Consider the following 20,391-nt stretch of genomic DNA (forward strand, 5'->3'; position numbering starts at 1 on the left):
GTAAAGAAAGAAATGTCTGATGCTGTATGCGATACTGCCAAAGTTTCCATAAAGAAAGCAGTGGAGGAATTGATGGAAACAAACTAAAAAGAAATAGATCCCAGGGTAGGTATTCATAACAGAATCTCCTACAAATGTTACTGACCTGTGCATTTCTGTAGATGGGACCTGGATGAAAAGGGGTCAGACATCTCTGTATGGAGTTTTATCTGTTATTGATATTGACTGAGGTAAAGTTTTAGACGTAGAAATTATATCTAAATATTGCCACCAGTGCGCAACAAGAAAGATGTCGAACAATGAAGGCAGTGAGGAACTGTGGCAAGAAAAGCATGCAGTAGCATGCTCTAAAAATAATAGTGCTTCATGTGCGGGCACGGATGCTGCTGCAATTGTGAGGATGTTCTCCGGATCTGAGGACCAGTATGGTGTTAGATATACTATCTACCTTGGTGATTGGGACTCCTCTTCGTCCAAAATTGTAACAGATAAAAATCCGTACAATACAACAATAGAAGAGTTGGAATGTGTTGGCCACATCTAAAAGAGGCTTGGTGGTAGGCTTCGTCGCTTGCTGAAAGAGAAGTAAGGTGAAATACTTGAGGATGGAAAACCATTAGGAGGAAAAGGCAGGCTTACTCTGAAAGAAATTGATTCTCTTCAGTTACTTTATCGGGAGAGCTATCAGGAAAAACACGCATAATTTAGAGGCAATGAGGCGTGCTGCGGGGGGCAATTTTTTTCCACAAGCTATCCATGTCCAAACACCAATGTTCAATTTGTGTCCGAAAGACGATTGGAGTAAGTTCACCAAGAGAAATAAGATGTATTCAAATAAACAATTACCAGAACCTGTTATGAATGCTATTAAGCCCACATTCAGGTTTCATGTAAACCCTGATTTTTTTAGGAAGTGTCTTTACGGAAAGACACAAAATGCAAATGTAAGCCTCAATAATTTAATTTGGATTAGATGCTCAAAAAGGACATTCTCTGGACCTGAAGTACTCAAAATAGGTGTCTATGATGCAGTTTTATGTTACAATAACGGAAATAATGGCAGAATTGAAGTGTTGAAGAGAGTTGGTATAGATCCTGGTCTGTTTACAACAAACGCATTGTACACCATCGACGAGAGCAGGGTCAAGAAAGCTAACAGATCAGTGTCTTACTTGCAAATGCAGGCCATGCAGATTCGAAGAGGAGAGAAGAGAAACCTGGAGGATGAGGAGTATCAGTATGGAGGATTTTAGAATGGAGGTAAGCTTATTACATGCAGAAGTATGAGGAGAAAATCTTTGAACCTCATTTTCTCTGTTTTACATTTTTTACGTTATTAGTTGCCTTTTTTTCAAAAAGTATGTGCGCTAACACTGTGAAATTTTCTGGAACTGTTTCCAACGTGTTGTTGTCTCCCTGGAACTAAAAAATACTAGATCCTGCAATTACATTCTTGATTTTTAGATGACTGTATGTAGCAAAACGTTAATTTTGGATGTGCAAAATTAAAAACTTTGTTAATGATACAGTTTGTACCATAAATTAAAAAGTGTAGTTCAGTGGTCTTATAACATTCTCAGGACACTACAATAAAATTTTCAGATTAATTGCATGATTAGAATTTGAGTTATGGCTTCTTATAAAAAGACAATAAAAAATTAAAAATGAGATTTGTGGAAAAATACTAATCCTATATATTTTATTATATTTTTCCGTTAAAACACAGCTCTTTTGCGTGTGTAAAGCAAAATTTTGGATTCGTACATTAATAAATATGGCTGTAATTATTTTTTGAATAAATGTTTACATTTTCCGTTACATCCCCCCATAATGAAATGTGTACCTATTGTTCTTTGTTTTCAGAAAAGGCCTCACTTCTGAAGAATGTTTATCAGCAGAATCCAGCTAAGTATACTACTGAAAGTTATAATGTCAACGAACACGTTGTACTAATAAACATCGAAACCAAATAAATACGTAACTGTGTCATGTGAAGATGGTGTCTGTTCCCGAAAGAACAGTTACCACTGATGACCGTGCAGCTTCTCTAGAATGAAATGATAATTAAATCGAAACCCTTAGCTGCCGACAGGTGTTGTTGATATACATCAACGGGGACAGCACAAAATGTGTGTCCCGACCAGGACTCGAACTCGGGATCTCCTGCTTACAAGGCAGAAGCTCTATCCATCTGATCCACCGAGGGCACAGAGGATAGTGCGACTGTAGGGACTTATCCCTTGCAAGCCTCCCGTAGAGAAGCTGCACGGTCATGAATGGTATCTGTTCTTTCGGGAAAAGATGCCATCTTCATATAGTTAAAGGCTACCCGGCCAATGATCATCTTCTGTGCGAATGCACACACTTAGCCCGAACTCTTACGGGACTCGTCAGCTTAGTCTGGCGCGAGTAATGAGTGAATGGGCAAATGTAAGCAGGAGATCCCGGGTTCGTGTCCCGGTCGGGGCACGCATTTTCTGCTGTCACCATTGATGTATATCAACAACACCTGTCGGCAACTAAGGGTTTCGATTTAATTATTATTTCAGTAACTCTGTCAATTGATTTTGAGTTGTTAACGGGAGTTTTATGAGTTATTAACTTTGTATTTCACAAAACTGTAGCTGTTTAATGAAATAACACGGTTGACAGTCCGATTAAAGACAAAAATTGTGAAATTGGCAGTGTCGAATGAAAATACGATTTTACACAGCAAATACTGAAATTTATTTAGGCGCCCAAGTGTAACACTCCGTTGCACTATGTACTGTTTCGGACAAGAGACCTGTGACAGCTCGGTTAAAACAGCAAAGATGTTATAAAATGTTCGAAAGTTAATTATCGTGGAAGTTTGGAATAAGACATACCGAAAGTCATCTACTAATTAAAACACATAACGCGGTAACTGAAGAGAAACTTTACTTCAGTATAATGTTACCTGTCTTCAGGTTTTACTAATCATTTCTTTTCAATAAAAAAACTCGTTGCCAGAAACGTTAAATTAACACTGAAAAGGTCACAACCAACAACAGTAGAAACAGACAACGCCGTAAGTACGAAAGCCAAGAATCGCACAACACATAAATAAATACAATTGTATAATGCTGTTAATTACTAATTTGAAGTTTCCCTTGTTATAAGAATTAATTTTAATCCTTGACCAGCGATTTCTCAGATAGACAATGAATGTAATCAAAATGAGACAATCTGAAATAGCACAATCAATTACGTTTCAAAATTTGTCTTTTCACTGAAACATCAAAATTTCATATTTATATTCTGGCTACTTCATGAATGTAATGTGAAAGTGTTTCATTAATGCGACACTCTACTAGTAAAATGAAAGGAACAGGACCTTACTGTTGTAGTGACGAAATAGGAAAACGAATAACACTGGCTCAGAATTAAAGTTGACCATAACTTGTAATGTTCAGTAAAACAGATAACTATACCGGCAAGTCTTTTATAATTCTAAAATTCTGAAGTGGCACAGTCTATGTCGGCATTCTCTATTTTTACAGATTGTTGTACACAACGCGAAAACCGTGACTTTCCCAACCAATCTACTACATTTCTTACAATATTGTTTTCAAATAATTTTAATAAGTTTTTAATAAGTTTCAAATAATTAGTGTTGACAATAAAATGACAAAAATATGTTAATGATCTGAAATTACTATCAAAAATGCGAAAAGAAAAGTTGTGTATATTATCAATTACTCTATCGTAGTCTTATATGCATCTTACATACACTCCACTTTGGTCATCATCAGTTATTTTGCCACCTGAATAGCAAAACTGATTCACTATGTGTAGTGTCTCATATCGTAATCTAATTCTCTCATCAGTGCATGATTTAATTCCACTACATTCCATTACCTTTGTTTTTCTTTGTTGATGTTCGTCTTATAATCTCATTTCAAGGCACTACCCGTTCCATTCAACTGCCAAGTTCTATGCCGTCTCTGATAGTCTTAAAATGTCATCGTTAAATCTTAGCTTTTATTGATTCTCCATCTACTTTACAGACTTCTCCTTGATTTCTTTCACTGCTTGGTCAACGTAGCAATTAAATAACGTTGTGGATAGGTTCCAACTTCGTCCGCTCCCTTCTTAACCACGGCTTCCCTTTCATGTCTTTTGACGCTTATAACTGCAGTCCGTCTTCTGTACAAGATGTAAATAATCTTTCACTCCCTGTATTTTATCTTTGCTATCTTCAAAATTTCAGATTGTTGTCCAATCAACACTGTCAAAACTTTCTCTAAATCTACAAATGTTATTATCCTAGCTTTGTCTTTCCTCAAGCTATCTTCTGGAGAACTCGTGGAGTCAGAACTGCTTCGCATGTACCTACATTAAACTAACCTTCCCTGAGATCGGCTACTACCAGTTTTTTCCATTCTTTTGTAAGTAGTTCGTGTCAGTATTTTGGGACAATGACTTATTAAACTGTGAATGCACACAAAAACGAGGTAACTAAATGTTTAATTCTTCTGTCGATTGAGAATGTCGTGTTTCAATGCAGCTCAGGGTTCGACGACGTGCTGGGAGGATAGACCGTGTAGTTATTGATAAAATTATTAGCCAGCATAATTTCAGTAAATACTTGCAAAACCCAATCTCAGTAACAAGCAGCGGCAACAACAGTTCCGTGTTATTACATATCACTGCGTGTGATCAGCTACGCAATGTTCCTCCACCGTGCATTTTTCAGGTTGTGGCAGCCTTGTGCTGCGGCGATATTCCACACGCAGATAGTTTGACCAGTGCATCTTTTACCTGTGGCACAGAATCTAAAAGAGCATTCATCCTAGATGGTGGACAAAACACAACAGGAAAATTTCCTAAAATTCTCCGTAATTTAGCTGATACACTTCTTAAATTTCCTGTGATAAGAAATTGAAAAAGAAATGATTATCAGAAGGACTGACTCAGCATGTAGAAACACGAAAACAACTTCTGGTGAAATTAAAAATAAGGGTGACAAAAGTGCAATGTGAATGCCGCTGTTAAACGCAGAGGAGAGAGCAGATACACACTGAAGACCTCTATGATAGAGAAGAATTGCCTGATGGCGAAACTGGAGGCGATAGGGAGAAGAGAGGGGATCCAGTATTAAAATCAGAATTTAAAAGAGCTTTGGAAAACTTGAAATCAGATAAGACAGAAGGGAGAGATAATATTTCATCGGAATTTCTACCCAAGAAGGTATATGAGATACCATCTGTCTTTCAAAAAATATCATCCTTACAGTTTCAAAGATAGCAAGAGCATATTTAGGGCGGGAACTATCGTACAGTCACCTTAACAGCACATGCATCCAAGTTGCTGACAAGAATAATATACAGATGAGCGGAAAATAAAATTGAGAATCTGTTAGATGATGATAATTTTTGATTTAGGAAGGTAAAGGCACCAGAGATGCAGTTCTGAGGTTTCCGGTGATAATAGAAGCAGACTGAAGAAATATCAAGACGCGTCCACAGCATTTGTCGAACTGGAAAAAGCGTTCGACAATGTCTAATGGTGTAAGATGTTTGAAACTCTGTAAAAATATATCGTATGACGAGAAACAGGAGGGAACAAAAAGCGCAGAACACCAAGAAGGACGTGCTGGGATTAAAAAGGGCGTAAGACAGAGTTGCAGTCTTTCGCCTGTACTGCTCAATCTTTACTTTGAAGAAGCAATGATGGAAATAAATGACAGGTTCAAGAGCGGTGTTAAAATTCGGGGTCAGAGGATATCAGTTTTAAGATTCGCTGATGGTATTGCTACTCCTATGACAGACGAAGCAAAGAGGACATGAAAAGCAGACTAGCAGAGACTAAGAGGGCATTCATAGCCAAAAGAAGTATACTAGTATCAGTCACAGGCCTTAATTTGAGGAAGAGTTTCTGTGAATGTATTAGACTATATATTATATAGTATTATACTACGGTGTCTCATGGACAGGGAAAACCGAAACAGAAGAGAATCAAAGCGTTTGAGATATGGTTCTGCAGAAGAATATTGATAAAAAGGTGGACTGGAAAGGTAACGAATGAGGAAGTTCTCCGCAGAATTTGTGAAGAAGGGAACATATGGTGCCGGCCGGACTGGCCGAGCGGTTGTAGGTGCTACAGTCCGGAACCGCGCGACCGCTACGATCGCTGGTTAGAATCCTGCCTCGGGCATGGATGTGTGTGAGGTTAGTTAGGTTTAAGTAGTTCTAAGTTCTAGGGGACTGATGACCACAGCAGTTAAGTCCCATAGTGTCCAGAGCCATTTGAACCATTTTTTGAACATATGGTAAAAAACTGACAAGAATAAGGGACAAGATGGTAGGACATATGTTAAGTCACCTGGTTATAATTTCAAAAGTACTAGAAGAAGCAATGGAAGGAGAAACTTGCAGAGAAAGACAGGGATTGGAATACATCCACCAAATAATTGATCAGCGTTCTGAGTATCCCATTACGTAGTATGGTATGGTGGGTGACAGCTAGTTACATGCAGACACAGCGAGTATGTGTAAGTCTGCGGTACCACAGTCCCGTTTGTAGCCGACATCCGAAAATGGAGCTTTCCATCAATCTCCACTGGCATTGTAATCTTGGTGCTGAAGTGAAGGGAATTAAAATGTTCCAACAAAGGGTTAAGGTCATCAAACTAAGAACACAAACATGGTTTTAACGTTGCCGTCCACAGAATTCTTTCCTCACAGCCTGTCGTAAGTTAGCAAATGTGATAAGACATTTCGTCAGTTTGTTTATAAAATCTGTCATCAAAACGCCTACTTTCTATTTTTGTTGAGCACTCGCTGTCGAGCCATAGAGCGGATACGGCTCTGGAGTAGCATTAGATCGACAAGACTCAGCAGCAGTAGCTTCTCACGTGAAGATGATGGCCAGGTGGACCATCGAAATATTGTAAGAAAATGAAACGCTTACGGCCGTCCTTAAGATCTTTATTGTCTAGCTACTAGTTTCGGCACTTCAATACCCCATCTTCATGCCGTAGTTGATGCTGAAGAGGTTATCACGATCCATATATACGATGCATCAGTGGTCAATATAACTGGATTACGCGGGCTATCCGCCTGCCAACTGAGTTGGATTTGATTGTTGGAGTGCTGACATCACAGTTACTGCGCAATCCAGTTATGTTGTCCACTGACGCAGCGTATACATGGATCGGGATAACCCCTTCAGTATCAACTACGGCCTGAAGATCGCGCATTGAAGCGCAAAACTACACTACTGGCCATTAAAATTGCTACACCACGAAGATGACGAGCTACAGACGCGAAATTTAACCGACAGGAAGAAGATGCTGTGACATGCAAATGATTAGCTTTTCAGAGCATTCACACAAGGATGGCGCCGGTGGAGACACCTACAACGTGCTGACACGACGAAAGTTTCCAACCGATTTCTCATACACAAACAGCAGTTGACAGGCGTTGCCTGGTGAAACGTTGTTGTGATGCCTCGTGTAAGGAGGAGAAATGCGTACCATCACGTTTCCGACTTTGTAAAAGGCCGGATTGTAGCCTATCGCGATTGCAGTTTATCGTATCGTGATATTGCTGCTCGCGTTGGTCGAGATCCAATGACTGTTAGCAGAATATGGAATGGGTGGGTTCAGGAGGGTAATACGGAACGCCGTGCTGGATCCCAACGGCCTCGTATCACTAGCAGACGAGATGACAGGCATCTTGTCCGCATGGCTGTAACGGATCGTGCAGCCACGTCTCGATCCCTGAGTCAACAGATGGGGACGTTTGCAAGACAACAAGCAACTGCACGAACAGTTCGACGACATTCGCAGCAGCATGGACTATCAGCTCTGAGATCACGGCTGCGGTTACCCTTGACGCTGCATCACAGACAGGAGCGCCTGCGATGGTGTACTCAATGGCGAACCTGGGTGCACGAATGGCAAAACGTCATTTTTTCGGATGAATCCAGGTTCTGTTTACAGCATCATGATGGCCGCATCCGTGTTTGGCGACATCGCGGTGAACGCACATTGGAAGCGTGTATTCGTCATCGCCATACTGGCTTATGACCCGGGGTGATGGTATGGGGTGCCATTGGTTACACGTCTCGGTCACCTCATGTTCGCATTGACGGCACTTTGAACAGTGGACGTTACATTTCAGATGTGTTACGACCCGTGGCTCTACCCCTCATTCGATCCCTGCGAAACCCTACATTTCTGCAGGATAATGCACGACCGCACGTTGCAGGTCCTGTACGGGCCTTTCTGGATACAGGGAATGTTCGACTGCTGCCCTCGCCAGCACATTCTCCAGATCTCTCACCAATTGAACACGTCTGGTCAATGGTGGCCGAGCAACTGGCTCGTCACAATACTCCAATCACTGTGGTATCGTGTTGAAGCTGCATGGGCAGCTGTACCTGTACACGCCATCCAAGCTCTGTTTAACTCAATGCGCAGGCATATAAAGGCCGTTGTTACGGCCAGAGGTGGTTGTTGTGGGTACTGATTTGTCAGGATCTATGCACCCAAACTGCGTGAAAATGTAATCACATGTCAGTTCTAGTATATTTGTCCAATGAATACCCGTTTATCATCTGCATTTCTTCTTCGTGTAGCAATTTTAATGGCCAGTAGTGTAGTAGCTACTCAGTAAATAAGATCATAAGGGCTGCTGTAGCCGTTTCATTCGCTTGCAAAAGTGAACGGCAGTGGTCCTCGAGACCTCCATTCAAAAGGACGGATATCCAAAAAATCGAAATATTGTCACCTTGAAGATGCGGTATGACAGGGGAAGATTCATTAGATGTGAGGCGAATGAGGAGGGAGATCGGGCGATGAGGCCTGCCGGAGCCCGGCCCGGTACCTCGGCACGGGGCTGGGACGGCGCTCCCGGCAGCGTTCGGCGGTGTGTCGGCAGGCGGGCGCGGCGCGGCTCGGCGGCGTGTAGTGGTGATTTTTCAGCTGCCAGGCGCAGGCAGCGCGCGGCCGCCGCCCGGGACTTCATTCATTCAGTCAGTTTCTTGCGCAGCTGCTATATCAATACATCTCCGGCAGTCAGCCGCAGGCGCACCGCCCCCGGCAACCGGCGAGAGCGCGGCCCGGCGCAGCCCGCTGGAGGCGGCGGGCTCCACGCTACAGCCGCGGCGCCGCCAGGTGGGCCAGCCGGCAGCCGCCGGCCGAGGGCGCCGCGCACACACACGGCCTGGCCGGCCTTCGGCGGACGACACGACTTAACACCTGTACGTGGGCAGTTCAATAAGTAACGTAACACACTTTTTTCTCAGCCAATTCCGGTTGAAGACAAGGTGGAATTTGTTGTAGGACAAAGTGGAATACTTCCGCTTCAGCTCCTATAGTTTCGTGAGCTTTCGACTGATGCCGGTACTACACGTTTCCTTCAAAACGACGTCTGTAAAGGAGGTGCTTTCCAAGAAGAGTGCTATGGTAGAGTTTCTCTTGATAGGAAATCAGAACACTACAGATATACATACACACTTGCAGAATGTCGATGGAGACCTTCCATAGGACAAAAAGCACGGTGAGTCGTTGGGCGAGAGTCTGTCATCACCGCGACAAGGTCGCGCAAACGTGTCTGATCTCCCGAGTAGCGGCCGGCCCCACACAACTGTGCCTCCTGCAAAGTTGCATCGTGCGGACGCTCTCATCCGAGCTGCTCAGCGGATCAAAAACACCTCGCTGCACAACTGGGTGTATCTGTCGGCAGTGCTGATAAAGTCGTCCACCTGTTGGGGTACTCAAAGTGTGTGCCCGCTGGATTCCTCTTCACCAAACAGAGGACCATAAAGAACAATGAAATACCGTATGTGCGGAATTGCACAACAGGTACAAGACTAATCGTAACAATTTTTGTCGAACTTCGTCACAGGTGATGAAACTTCGGTTCACCAATTCGAATCGGAAACTAAACAGCAGTCCATAGAGTTGCATCACGGCACCTCTCGTCCGAAGAAAAAGTTCAGAGCCTTGAAGTCATGGCGGCGATCCTCTGGGACTTTACAGGGGTTGTTCTGTTTGATATCCTCCCTCATCGCGCAACGATCAACTCTGAAGTGTATTGTCCTACCCTCAGAAAACTGAAGGAACGTACTCGTCGCCACAAAGATCCAAAAAACCTTTCCTTCTCCATGACAACGCGCACCCGAATGGAGCTCACAAAACTTCACTGTTGTTCCTCATCCACCCTCATCCCCAGGACCTCGCACCTTCCGACTTCCATCTGTCCGGCCCAATGAAGGCTGCACGCCGCAGAAGGCAGAACGTGCGTGATTGGCAGGTTATTGATGCAGCAAGACGTTGTCCGACGCAGTAGAGTGGTACCACGTGGGCATACAGGCCGCAAGGCCGTAGCGTTGAATGCAGATTATGTTGAAAAATAGAGTTTTGTAGCTAAAAGAGTGGTTGTGTGGTGTACTGGAATCCTGAATAAAACCAGTCTGCCTTCAGAAAAAAGTACGTTGCTCTACTTATTGAAGACCCCTCGCATATTTAGAATACTGGGCTATTCATAAGTACCTCCGCGTTACCAGAAGACGACTGCCCGAAAACTACGAGACATACAGAAAACAGACACGTATGACGGCGTAGCCCATCTCTCTAAGCTTTTTGCTCATATTACAGGTGCTGAATGTGAGCACCGTTTGTGACATGTCGAAGGCCAGTACTTGCGTGTAAATCATTTAGGTCGCTACTGAGTGCCCGTGAAGTCAGAGCGACAACTACCCACTTTCAGAATCATTGGGTTGTCTATTTGTAGGAGTGAAATACACACTAAGGCAAAAAAAGGACACACTGTAACCTCCCCCTTACTAATTGGCCTATCCTGCTTATAATATAAAATATGACTGTGGATCGCGTGTATACCTAATGGATTTTTACTAATTGGATAAGGCTATCTTTGCCGAAGAAGTAATACCGATAAGTAGAAGGAAAGTGTACAACCGACCCTTCTGACGGAAAAGACTGCTAAAATTAAAAGTAATTAAACCGAACAGCGCTATAATTTGAAAAAAAATGAAAGTTGCTTTGTGCATTCACTCACGAACAACACCGGACAGAAAAGGGGTACCACTGATCATGAATCCAAAAGTTAGACTAATGAACAAAGAGGAAATAATTAACTGGTCGCCAGCCGACTAGGGCAGTTTACATCCAAAATCCTGCACAAGATGATGGGAAAGAAAAACATGCATTTTTAAACACTGACCTGGCAACTGAAGGTTGTCATGTATTTTTTTGACACTAATTTTGAGTATGTAATGATAAAGAAAACTGAAAAGTCTCTCTTACCTTATGTTTGGCATTAAACTTTGAAAAAGGCAATCGAGTGATGATTTGAAAATATGTAATTAAACTATATGTTAGTATTGAACTTCGTTACGTGAATAATGACTTTCAGTGACCTCAACATAACGTCATCAAAGAAATTTAGAAAAAAAGCAAGCACTTCTTACTTTTCAGTTACTTATTTTGCAAATTGGATTTCATATTATTTTCTGAACAACTGAGTCATTTTTACTGACTTGAACAGAATTAATCACTAGAATACGTACCAAACCAAATAGCCATGTGCTCCAAGCTATGTGTAAAATAAATAAAACTTCCGCACTCTTAATTTGTGCATTTTCTTTAGATCTGGATTTTTTACAGTTATAGATTCTCAAACTTGAAAAATGAAATTGCTTTACTTTATCCATATACTGAAACCTCTGTTGAACAACAGTTAATTGAAAGTAGACTGAGGCTAAAATTCTTAAAAGTGAAATTATTCATTAATAAACCGGCTGTAACTATTCAATTTGTTTCTTATGACACTTGGTTAGCATATAAGGGAAAAAAGGAACAAGGACCCTGCTTGGTTACAATGTCTGGGGGCAATGAGGACACAATACCCTGAGTTTAACTGATTATTATTTAAATAAAGTATATCAATCAAATCACATTCAATTGTGCTGCTGGGTTAGCCGTTAATACTTTCCACTAATGAACAGTCTTACTTTAGTGCTGTGCATACGACGCAACTCGGAGCCGACGACGAAACTGTGTTGCTGGAACTCCTGCTGTTGTTGAAGACGGTAGTATCTTTTAGAGCCACAGCTAATTACAGGAAAAGGCAATCGTAATTAATACTGCCTCTTCCGCCCGTCCACTGTCCTTACTCCTGCTACTAGACATCTGGCCTGAATACGTACATGATGCCGCCGAAAATGGTACTCTCTACTGCGAGAGCGTTAACACCACACTTCCGCACACTACAAGCGCTGGAACCCGTCTCTCCCTCTCTCCGCAGCGCTCTGCACAACAAATCCCTACCCAAAGATTTTACAACACACAAGCACTGCTATTATCGTTGCTAGTCGATGCAAATAACAATTCCTTTGGCTTTTTCCCAGAGCTTATGTTTCACAGTAAGACACAGATAAATACAATGAAACGTCAACAGACTTATACCTAAATTTACACATACAGTGAATCAATGTCCTTACTTATTAAAAGAAAGCATTTAAATTACAAATATTTACATACCATTCAGAAAAAATTATATATCGGTAGCAGATGCCATGCATCCTACACTTTCGGTGTTACAACACCACGAATTAATAATCCGAATAGGATGGAAATCGGTAGATGCGATATGCATGTGCAGACAAATAAATGATTTCAGTTTCAGAAAAATTGGATGATTTGTTAAAGGGCTACACAAAGTATGTAAGTCAGTAACACGTTGGTCAACCTCGGACCCTTACGTAAGAAGTTATTCGGCTTTGAATTGATTGACAGAACTGTTGGATGTCTTCCTGTGCCGTATCGTGGCAAATTCTGCCCAACTGCGCATTACACGGTCAAAATCCCGAACTGGTTGGAGGATCCTGCCCATAATGTTCCAAATTTTCTCAGTGGGGGACAGATACGTCAACCTCGCTGGAGAAGGCACGAAGACATGCTATAGAAACTCTCCCCGTGTGTGGACAGCCATTATCTTACTGAAATGCAAGTCCAGGATGGCTTGTCATGAAGTGTAACAAAACGGGGCACGGAGAGAAAGTCGCCGACCTACCGCTGTGCCTCGGATGACAACCAGTGGGGCCCTGTTATGAAATGAAGTGACGCCGCAGACCACACTCCTAATTGTCGGCTCTTATGGCGGGCGACAGTCAGGTTGGTATCCCACTACCACCTGGGGCGTCTCCAGATACCTGTTTTCTGGTCGTCGGAGCTCAGTTCGAAGCGGCATACGTCGCTGAAGACAATTAAACTTCAGTCGAAGAAATTCCAGGCAGAAGACGTGTCTGGAGCGGCCTCGGACATCGGTGGGATACAGATTGTAGCCTGCAATGCAGCTCGACAACTAGGACAGGTGGGATGGGGTGCCATTTCTTTCCATACCGGGACGCCTTCGATTGTCATCCGCGTCACCCTTGCACCACAGCATTTCAGGAAGGCAATGTCCGCTTGCACACGGCGAGATTTTCTACAGCTACCTTGTCCAATAACGTTGCCGAATCTCTCCATAACACAGAAAGTTTGGAGCGTTATGGCCAGGACCCTCTAACCAACTAGGAATTTTAACGATCTAACGCGTCAATGGGGCAGAATTTGGTACGATATCCCTCATGAGGACATCCGAAAACTCTATCAATGTCAAGCGAAATAGATGCTTCCATAAGTGCCAGAAGTTGTCGCATATGGCGCTGCGGTCAGCACCGCCTATATAAGACAACAAGTGTCTGGCGCTGTTGTTAAATAAGTTACTGCTGCTACAATGGCAGGTTATCAAGCTTTATAGTCTGGGAGACGAGTCTTTGGTATTGACAGCTCGGTAGCGTCTTTCCGTTGCCCAGCGACCGCAGGCAGCCAGCCAATGACCGCCTGACTTTGAGCGGGTAGCAAGGGCCACGTTGCCGCTCTGAAACCCGGTCGCGCGCGCTTATGAAACTTACCAGTGTCTCGCGTGCAGGCGGTGCGGTCGTTCGTCGTTTGTCTGAAGTTGAATTCGCAGTTTATTTCGTCTTTGTTGTTTTTAGTGTTTCTTTGTTTATGTTTCGTTGTAAACAATGTCTAGTGCGGCGGGTAGTACCAGCCCAGCACAAGAAGTGAAACGGAGGAAGAAAAGTGTGCTACACACCCAGGCCCGTGAATTCGTGTGCTCTGTGAGGGATTACTTTGAGAAAGAAAAGGACAAAGGTGGGCCCTTAATTCCTGTTGTTCAGGTTGTGAAGAGAACTGCAGCAGCATTGAAAATAAGTAAGAACACTGTTGTAAAGATAGGGAAAGAACAGTATAGTGTAGATTGTGACGAGAGTGGCACAACAAAGCTGCACACACCAGGAAACAAGCGACCGAGAAATAAGCAGGTGACAGCATTGGACGATTTTCAGAAAGACGCTATTCGTCGTCATATATACAGCTATTATAAGAGAAGGGAACATCCCACTCTATCTAAATTACAGGTGTCGCTTCAGAAAGACGATCTTTTTAAAGGGAGCAAATTTTCATTGCATACAGTGTTGAAAGACATAGGCTTCAGCTATTCACTGTTTAACGGACGCAAAATATTAATGGAAAGGACAGATGTAGTTGCATGGCGGTGCAGATTTCTGCGCAGGATCATGGTTGTGGAATTCGAAAGTATAGTGTGGTTAGATGATACTTGGGTCAATGCCAGCCATTCTTTATGTAGAGGCTGGAATGATGGAACGCCCGAGGGGACAATGGCAGTGCCTGTTGGCAAAGGAGGGCGTATTATTGTCTTACACGCAGGAACATCGAAAGATTTTGTGCCAAACTGCTTGAAAATGTTTCGGTCAAAAAAGACGGGAGATTACCATGAAGAAATGAACAGTGTAGTATTTCAAGAATGGTTCGAGACATCGCTTATGACGAATCTGACAAGTCCATCAGTGATTGTTATGTACAATGCGCCTTATCATTCCGTTGTTCACGATAAGGCACCAACCTTGGCAACAAAAAAAGACGATATCATTCAGTGGTTGAAACGGCGAAAAGTAGATTTCAGAGAAGATTTAAGGAAGGCGGAACTGCTCGAAATTGTGGCACAAAAGAAACCCCAATTTCCAACATATGTAATTGACGAGATTGCTAAAAGGCACGGGCATGAAATCGTTCGGCTTCCTCCATACCACTGTCACTTCAATGCAATTGAAGGAGTGTGGGCGCAGATAAAAAATTACATTGCTGCAAACAATAAAAAATTTACGATCTCTGAAGTGGAAACTCTCCTTCCAGCAGCTATCAATAAAGTGACAAGCGAGACGTGGGCTAAAATTGTAAACAGCACTGCAAGTGCCATCAGAGAGGCGGCCAAAACCGAAGGGGTTGTGGAAGAATGCATCGAAAATTTAATTATACATCTGGGAGAGAGCAGTGATAGTTCGAGTAGTGCTGAGGAAGACAATGTCAAATCAGATTCTGACAGTGATGTGAGTGGTGTTTTTCCATTACAGTAACTACAACGTATTCAGGAATGTAAGGAGGGAGTTTGCTATCGATCTACAACCAGATCATCATATTGTGAGTACTTTCTTCAGATTATAACTCTTAATACGCTGACCAATTATTCTGTAGCTTGTAGTAGAACAAATTAATAATGCTAATACTTAACAATGGAAACCAAAACTGCTAATGTTCAACAACTTGCGAAAATAGTTTTCATTTCAGTTGTGAAGTTTAACAAATAATTATGTTTCAGCATCTTAGATACTTGTACTAAATAGCTCTTATCAGTTTTCGAGTTAATATATTTCAAGCATCAACTTTAAATAAATTCACGCGTACCAATACGACTTGTATTTTGTCTCGCTTTTATTTCTGCTGCTAGAGAATGCGTGTAGCAGACAGGGCGCCGCGTGCTGTGAGCCACGTTCGGCAACAGCGCCGTCTGCCCGCCGGAACTGTCAGTACCAATCACTCGTCTCACGGACTATAAGTGAGTTTAAATGTGGTGTTATAACTGGCGCGTGAGCGATGGGACAGAGCATCTCCGAGGTAGCGATGAAGTGGGGATTTTCCCGTAAGACCATTCCACGAGCGTACCGTGACTATCAGGAATCCGGTAAAACATCAAATCTCCGACTTCGCTGAGGCCGGAAAAAGATCCTGCAAAAACGGGACAAACGACGACTGAAGAGAATCGTTCAACGTGACAGAAGTGCAACCCTTCCACAAACTACTGCTGATTTGAATGCGGGCCATCAACAAGTGAGAACCATTCAACGAAATGTCATCGATATGGGCTTTCGGAGACGAAGGCCCACTCGTGTACCCTTGATGACTGCACGACACAAAACTTCACGCCTCGCCTAGCCCGTCAACACAGACACTGCACTGTTGATGATTGGAAATATGTTGCCTGGTCAGACGAGCCTTGTTTCAAATTGTGTGGAGAGGATGGACGTGTACGGGTACGGAGACAGCCTCATGAATCCAAGGACCCTGCATGTCAGCAGGGGACTGTTGAAGCTGGTGGAGGCTCTGTAATAGTGTGGGCGTATGCAGTAGGAGTGATACGGGACCTCTGATAAGTCTAGATACGACTTTGACAGGTGACACGTACGTAACCATCCTGTCTGATCACCTGGATGCATTCATATCCGTTATGCATTCCGACGGATTTTGGCAATTCCAGGAGGACAATGCGACACCCCACACGTCCATAATTTGTACAGAGTGGCTCCAGGAACATTCTTGTAAGCTTAAACACTTTCACTGGCCACCAAACTCCCCAAACATGAACATTATTGAGCAAATCTGGGATGTCTGTTCAGAAGAGATCTACACCCCCTCTCACTCTTCCGGATTTATGGACATCCCTGCAGGATTCGTAGTGTCAGTTCTCTCCAGCACTACTTCAGACATTAGTCGAGTACATGCCACGTCGTGTTGCGGCACTTCTGCGTGATCGCTGGGGCCCTACACAATATTAGGCAGGTGTACCGCTTCTATAGCTCTTGAGTGTAAGTACAGAATACGAACTGAGGGTACACCGAAGGAGGAGTTGAAGAATTGAGATACGCGATGAACTTAAAATCGATTTTAAGGAATTCTGCTACACTGCGATAAAAATAATACACGTTTTTATAAGTAAGGGAACATAAAAAAAGGTGCTTAGCACAGGTAAACAGGGCATTCCTGCCAAAGAAAAGTCTGCTAGTATCAAAAATCGTCATTAATCTGAGAAAGAATTTCCTGAAAATATACGTTTGGAGCACAGCATTGGACAGTAGTGAATCACGTATTGTAGGAAAAATGAAACAGATGTGAATCGAAGTTTTTGCGATCTGGTGCTACAAAATACTGTCGAAAATTAGGTGGACTGACAAGGTAAGGAATGAGGCGGTCCTCCGCAGAATCAGCGAAGACATGAACATGTAGAGAACAGTGACAACAATAAAGGACAGAATTATAGCACATCAGGGAACAACTTCGATAGTACTGTAGGGGAAGACAGGGAGTGAAATACACAAAAGAAATAGTTGGAAATGTAGGTTTCAAGTATTATTCTGAGATGAAGAGGTTGGCACAAGTGAGGAATACGTGGCGGGCCGCATCAAACATGTCAGGCGACTCATGACAAGAAGAAAAATATTACATAAAGGAGTGCAGTCACATTTCATTACTAGGTAAACCCGGTCTCCACTGACAAAATTTCGCAGGTTATTTGGGGATATTTTTCGGGGATTTTGGTGTAAGGGACCATTGGTTTACGGTGTCTCACGGTAGAGTAATAATGTAATTTACTTCGATTTGTTAATCCATTTACCTTTGTTTCTGAGAAAATACCTTCACAACAGTGAAAAAGTACGACACCAAGCAGACAGAGAAGTACCTCGATGTGGCAGGAATAGCTCAGCTTAGGGTCTTTTTGAAGGTCTTCTACTGAGTAAGTCGTTACCAGGAAGAGTCAATTAACTTAGTAAACCAACTTCCTGCCATCTACGAGTACACTTCGCGAATGATTCGTTGGAATTCGAGGACACGTGGAAGCTCTCCAGCATTTCTTCATTCCAGACACCATTTGCGACCGCAGCGGGAAATCAAGTATTAGAATTTCTCTCTGCCACGCACTAAAAGGTGGCTTGTGTATGTAGTAAATCTTACTGAGCTACTGTAGTTTAGGTACGAGAGATTTTAACTGATGTCATAACTACACTATATTAGCACAACACGACAGATGAATTCACACTGTTTCCTCTAGCAAATGACTGTACTCCTAAAACCAAATTTTTTCGATATATCTGACAGAGAGGGTAGAAGAAGACTGCACAGCAAGACACTTGGCCTCTGCTGTTAGTGCTCGCAAACTCCTTCCCGACATATGATATGGCTGTGTCTGCATGAAGTAGCGTGATGTGTATTCCTTTTAGTCAATACCTTTTCGAGCCAAAAGTTAGATTCTGTAATATGTTTTATGCTCAGATGTATTAATATAAAAATGTCACTTGTCAGAGGTTTTTTGTTAATGGCTTCTTGGATTTCCTAAACCACTGTAAGACTTGAGACACGAGGAGTCGGAAGACGACAGCACGGTGAAGAGACATGAGAGCAGGCTGTTCGTCTTGGGCGGTGTGGACGCGTGACAGCTCCATTTCCAGTAATTACCGCAACGTCGCAGACAGCGCCCGTTTGTCAAGCGGCCTACCACTCTCCCGGTTGAGGAAGCCGCTGCTCGCTGGCGCCAGCACCACCAGCTCTCCAACGCCGAGGACATGTTTGGCTTGTCTCAGCAGATTGTGCCAGTTTTTGGACGCGAAATAAGTCACGTACGAATCAGATACTTCTATTTTCTCAAAGCCATTCCATAACTGATATTTACTGCCCTTTATTGCAAGGAGTATTGTCAAGATAGATACTGAGATTCTCAACTAAAAAAACGCCAAATATACTGTCACTGTTGTAGACGCTGTAGCTACGCCACTTTTTTTTTTTTTACTGTTGACTGATACCAATCAAATGCAACTTCAGATTAGTTGGATTTTAGATGCAAGTTCTTGAGAGAGATTGATTACGACGACATAATTTAATACTACCGTCGTTATCTTATAACTTGTTAAAATTTAGTTGCTGGGCAGAAACCACTAATGGACACAATTCTTCGTCCTCTCCTATTGCTTTGTATGTATAAGACCATCTTTACACAAGGGAATGTGACTTGTGATACCCCACGTTTCGCAGCATGCATACATATAATTATTTTCAAATGCTGAACTTAGTATTTTATACTTCCTAATTATATATATATATATATATATATATATATATATATATATATATATATATATATATATATATACCGGGTGATCAAAAAGTCAGTATAAATTTGAAAACTGAATAAACTACGGAATAATGTAGATAGAGAGGTAAAATTTGACACACATGCTTGGAATGACATGGCGTTTTATTAGAACAAAAAAAACAATGTATTGCTAGACGCGTGAAAGATCTCTTGCGCGCGTCGTTTGGTGATGATCGTGTGCTCAGCCGCCACTTTCGTCACACTTGGCCTCCCATGTCCCCAGACCCCAGTCCATGCGATTATTGGCTTTGGGGTTACCTGAAGTCGCAAGTGTATCGTGGTCGACCGACATCTCTAGGGATGCTGAAAGACAACATCCGACGACGCCAATGCCTCACCATAACTCCGGACATGCTTTACAGTGCTCTTCACAACATTATTCCTCGACTACAGCTAATGTTTAGGAATGATGGTGGACATATTGAGCATTTCGTGTAAAGAACATCATCTTTGCTTTGTCTTACTTTGTTATGCTAATTATTGCTATTCTGATCGGATGAAGTGCCATCTGTCGGACATTTTTTGAACTTTTGTATTTTTTTGGTTCTAATAAAACCCCATGTCATTCCAAGCATGTGTGTCAATTTGTACCTCTCTATCTACATTATTTCGTGATTTATTCAGTTTTCAAATTTATACTGACTTTTTGATCGTGGAAACTGTCAAGAAAAAAAAGAAAAGTTGCAAGTGGCCATCCATCCCCATCCAACTGGATGAGTTGGCCAATGGAATACGCGAAGAATCATCTAAATAAATACACTGCTAATGGAAATTAAGCTGAGTTGTGGGACTACTTCTTCTTTTTGATCGATTTACCCTTTCTCGGGCAAGTGTTTATGAAAAAGAGCGGTTTTCCTGATTCCAGCTCTTGTAAACTATAACTTCAATCAGTCGTTCATTTTTAATTGCTCTATTTCTTCACATCCTTCGCATTGGGCCTCAGTATGATCTTCAGCTACATCACTTACTTCTTTATACTGAACAAATGTATTCTCATTCTCTACAGCTAAACTTAGTGAAGTCTATCAATTGCGTTTCTGACATTTTTTTCTAATATTTTCCTTCGTACATT

Source organism: Schistocerca nitens, chromosome 7, assembly GCF_023898315.1.
Source record: "Schistocerca nitens isolate TAMUIC-IGC-003100 chromosome 7, iqSchNite1.1, whole genome shotgun sequence".
NCBI classification, from domain to species: Eukaryota; Metazoa; Arthropoda; class Insecta; order Orthoptera; family Acrididae; genus Schistocerca; species Schistocerca nitens.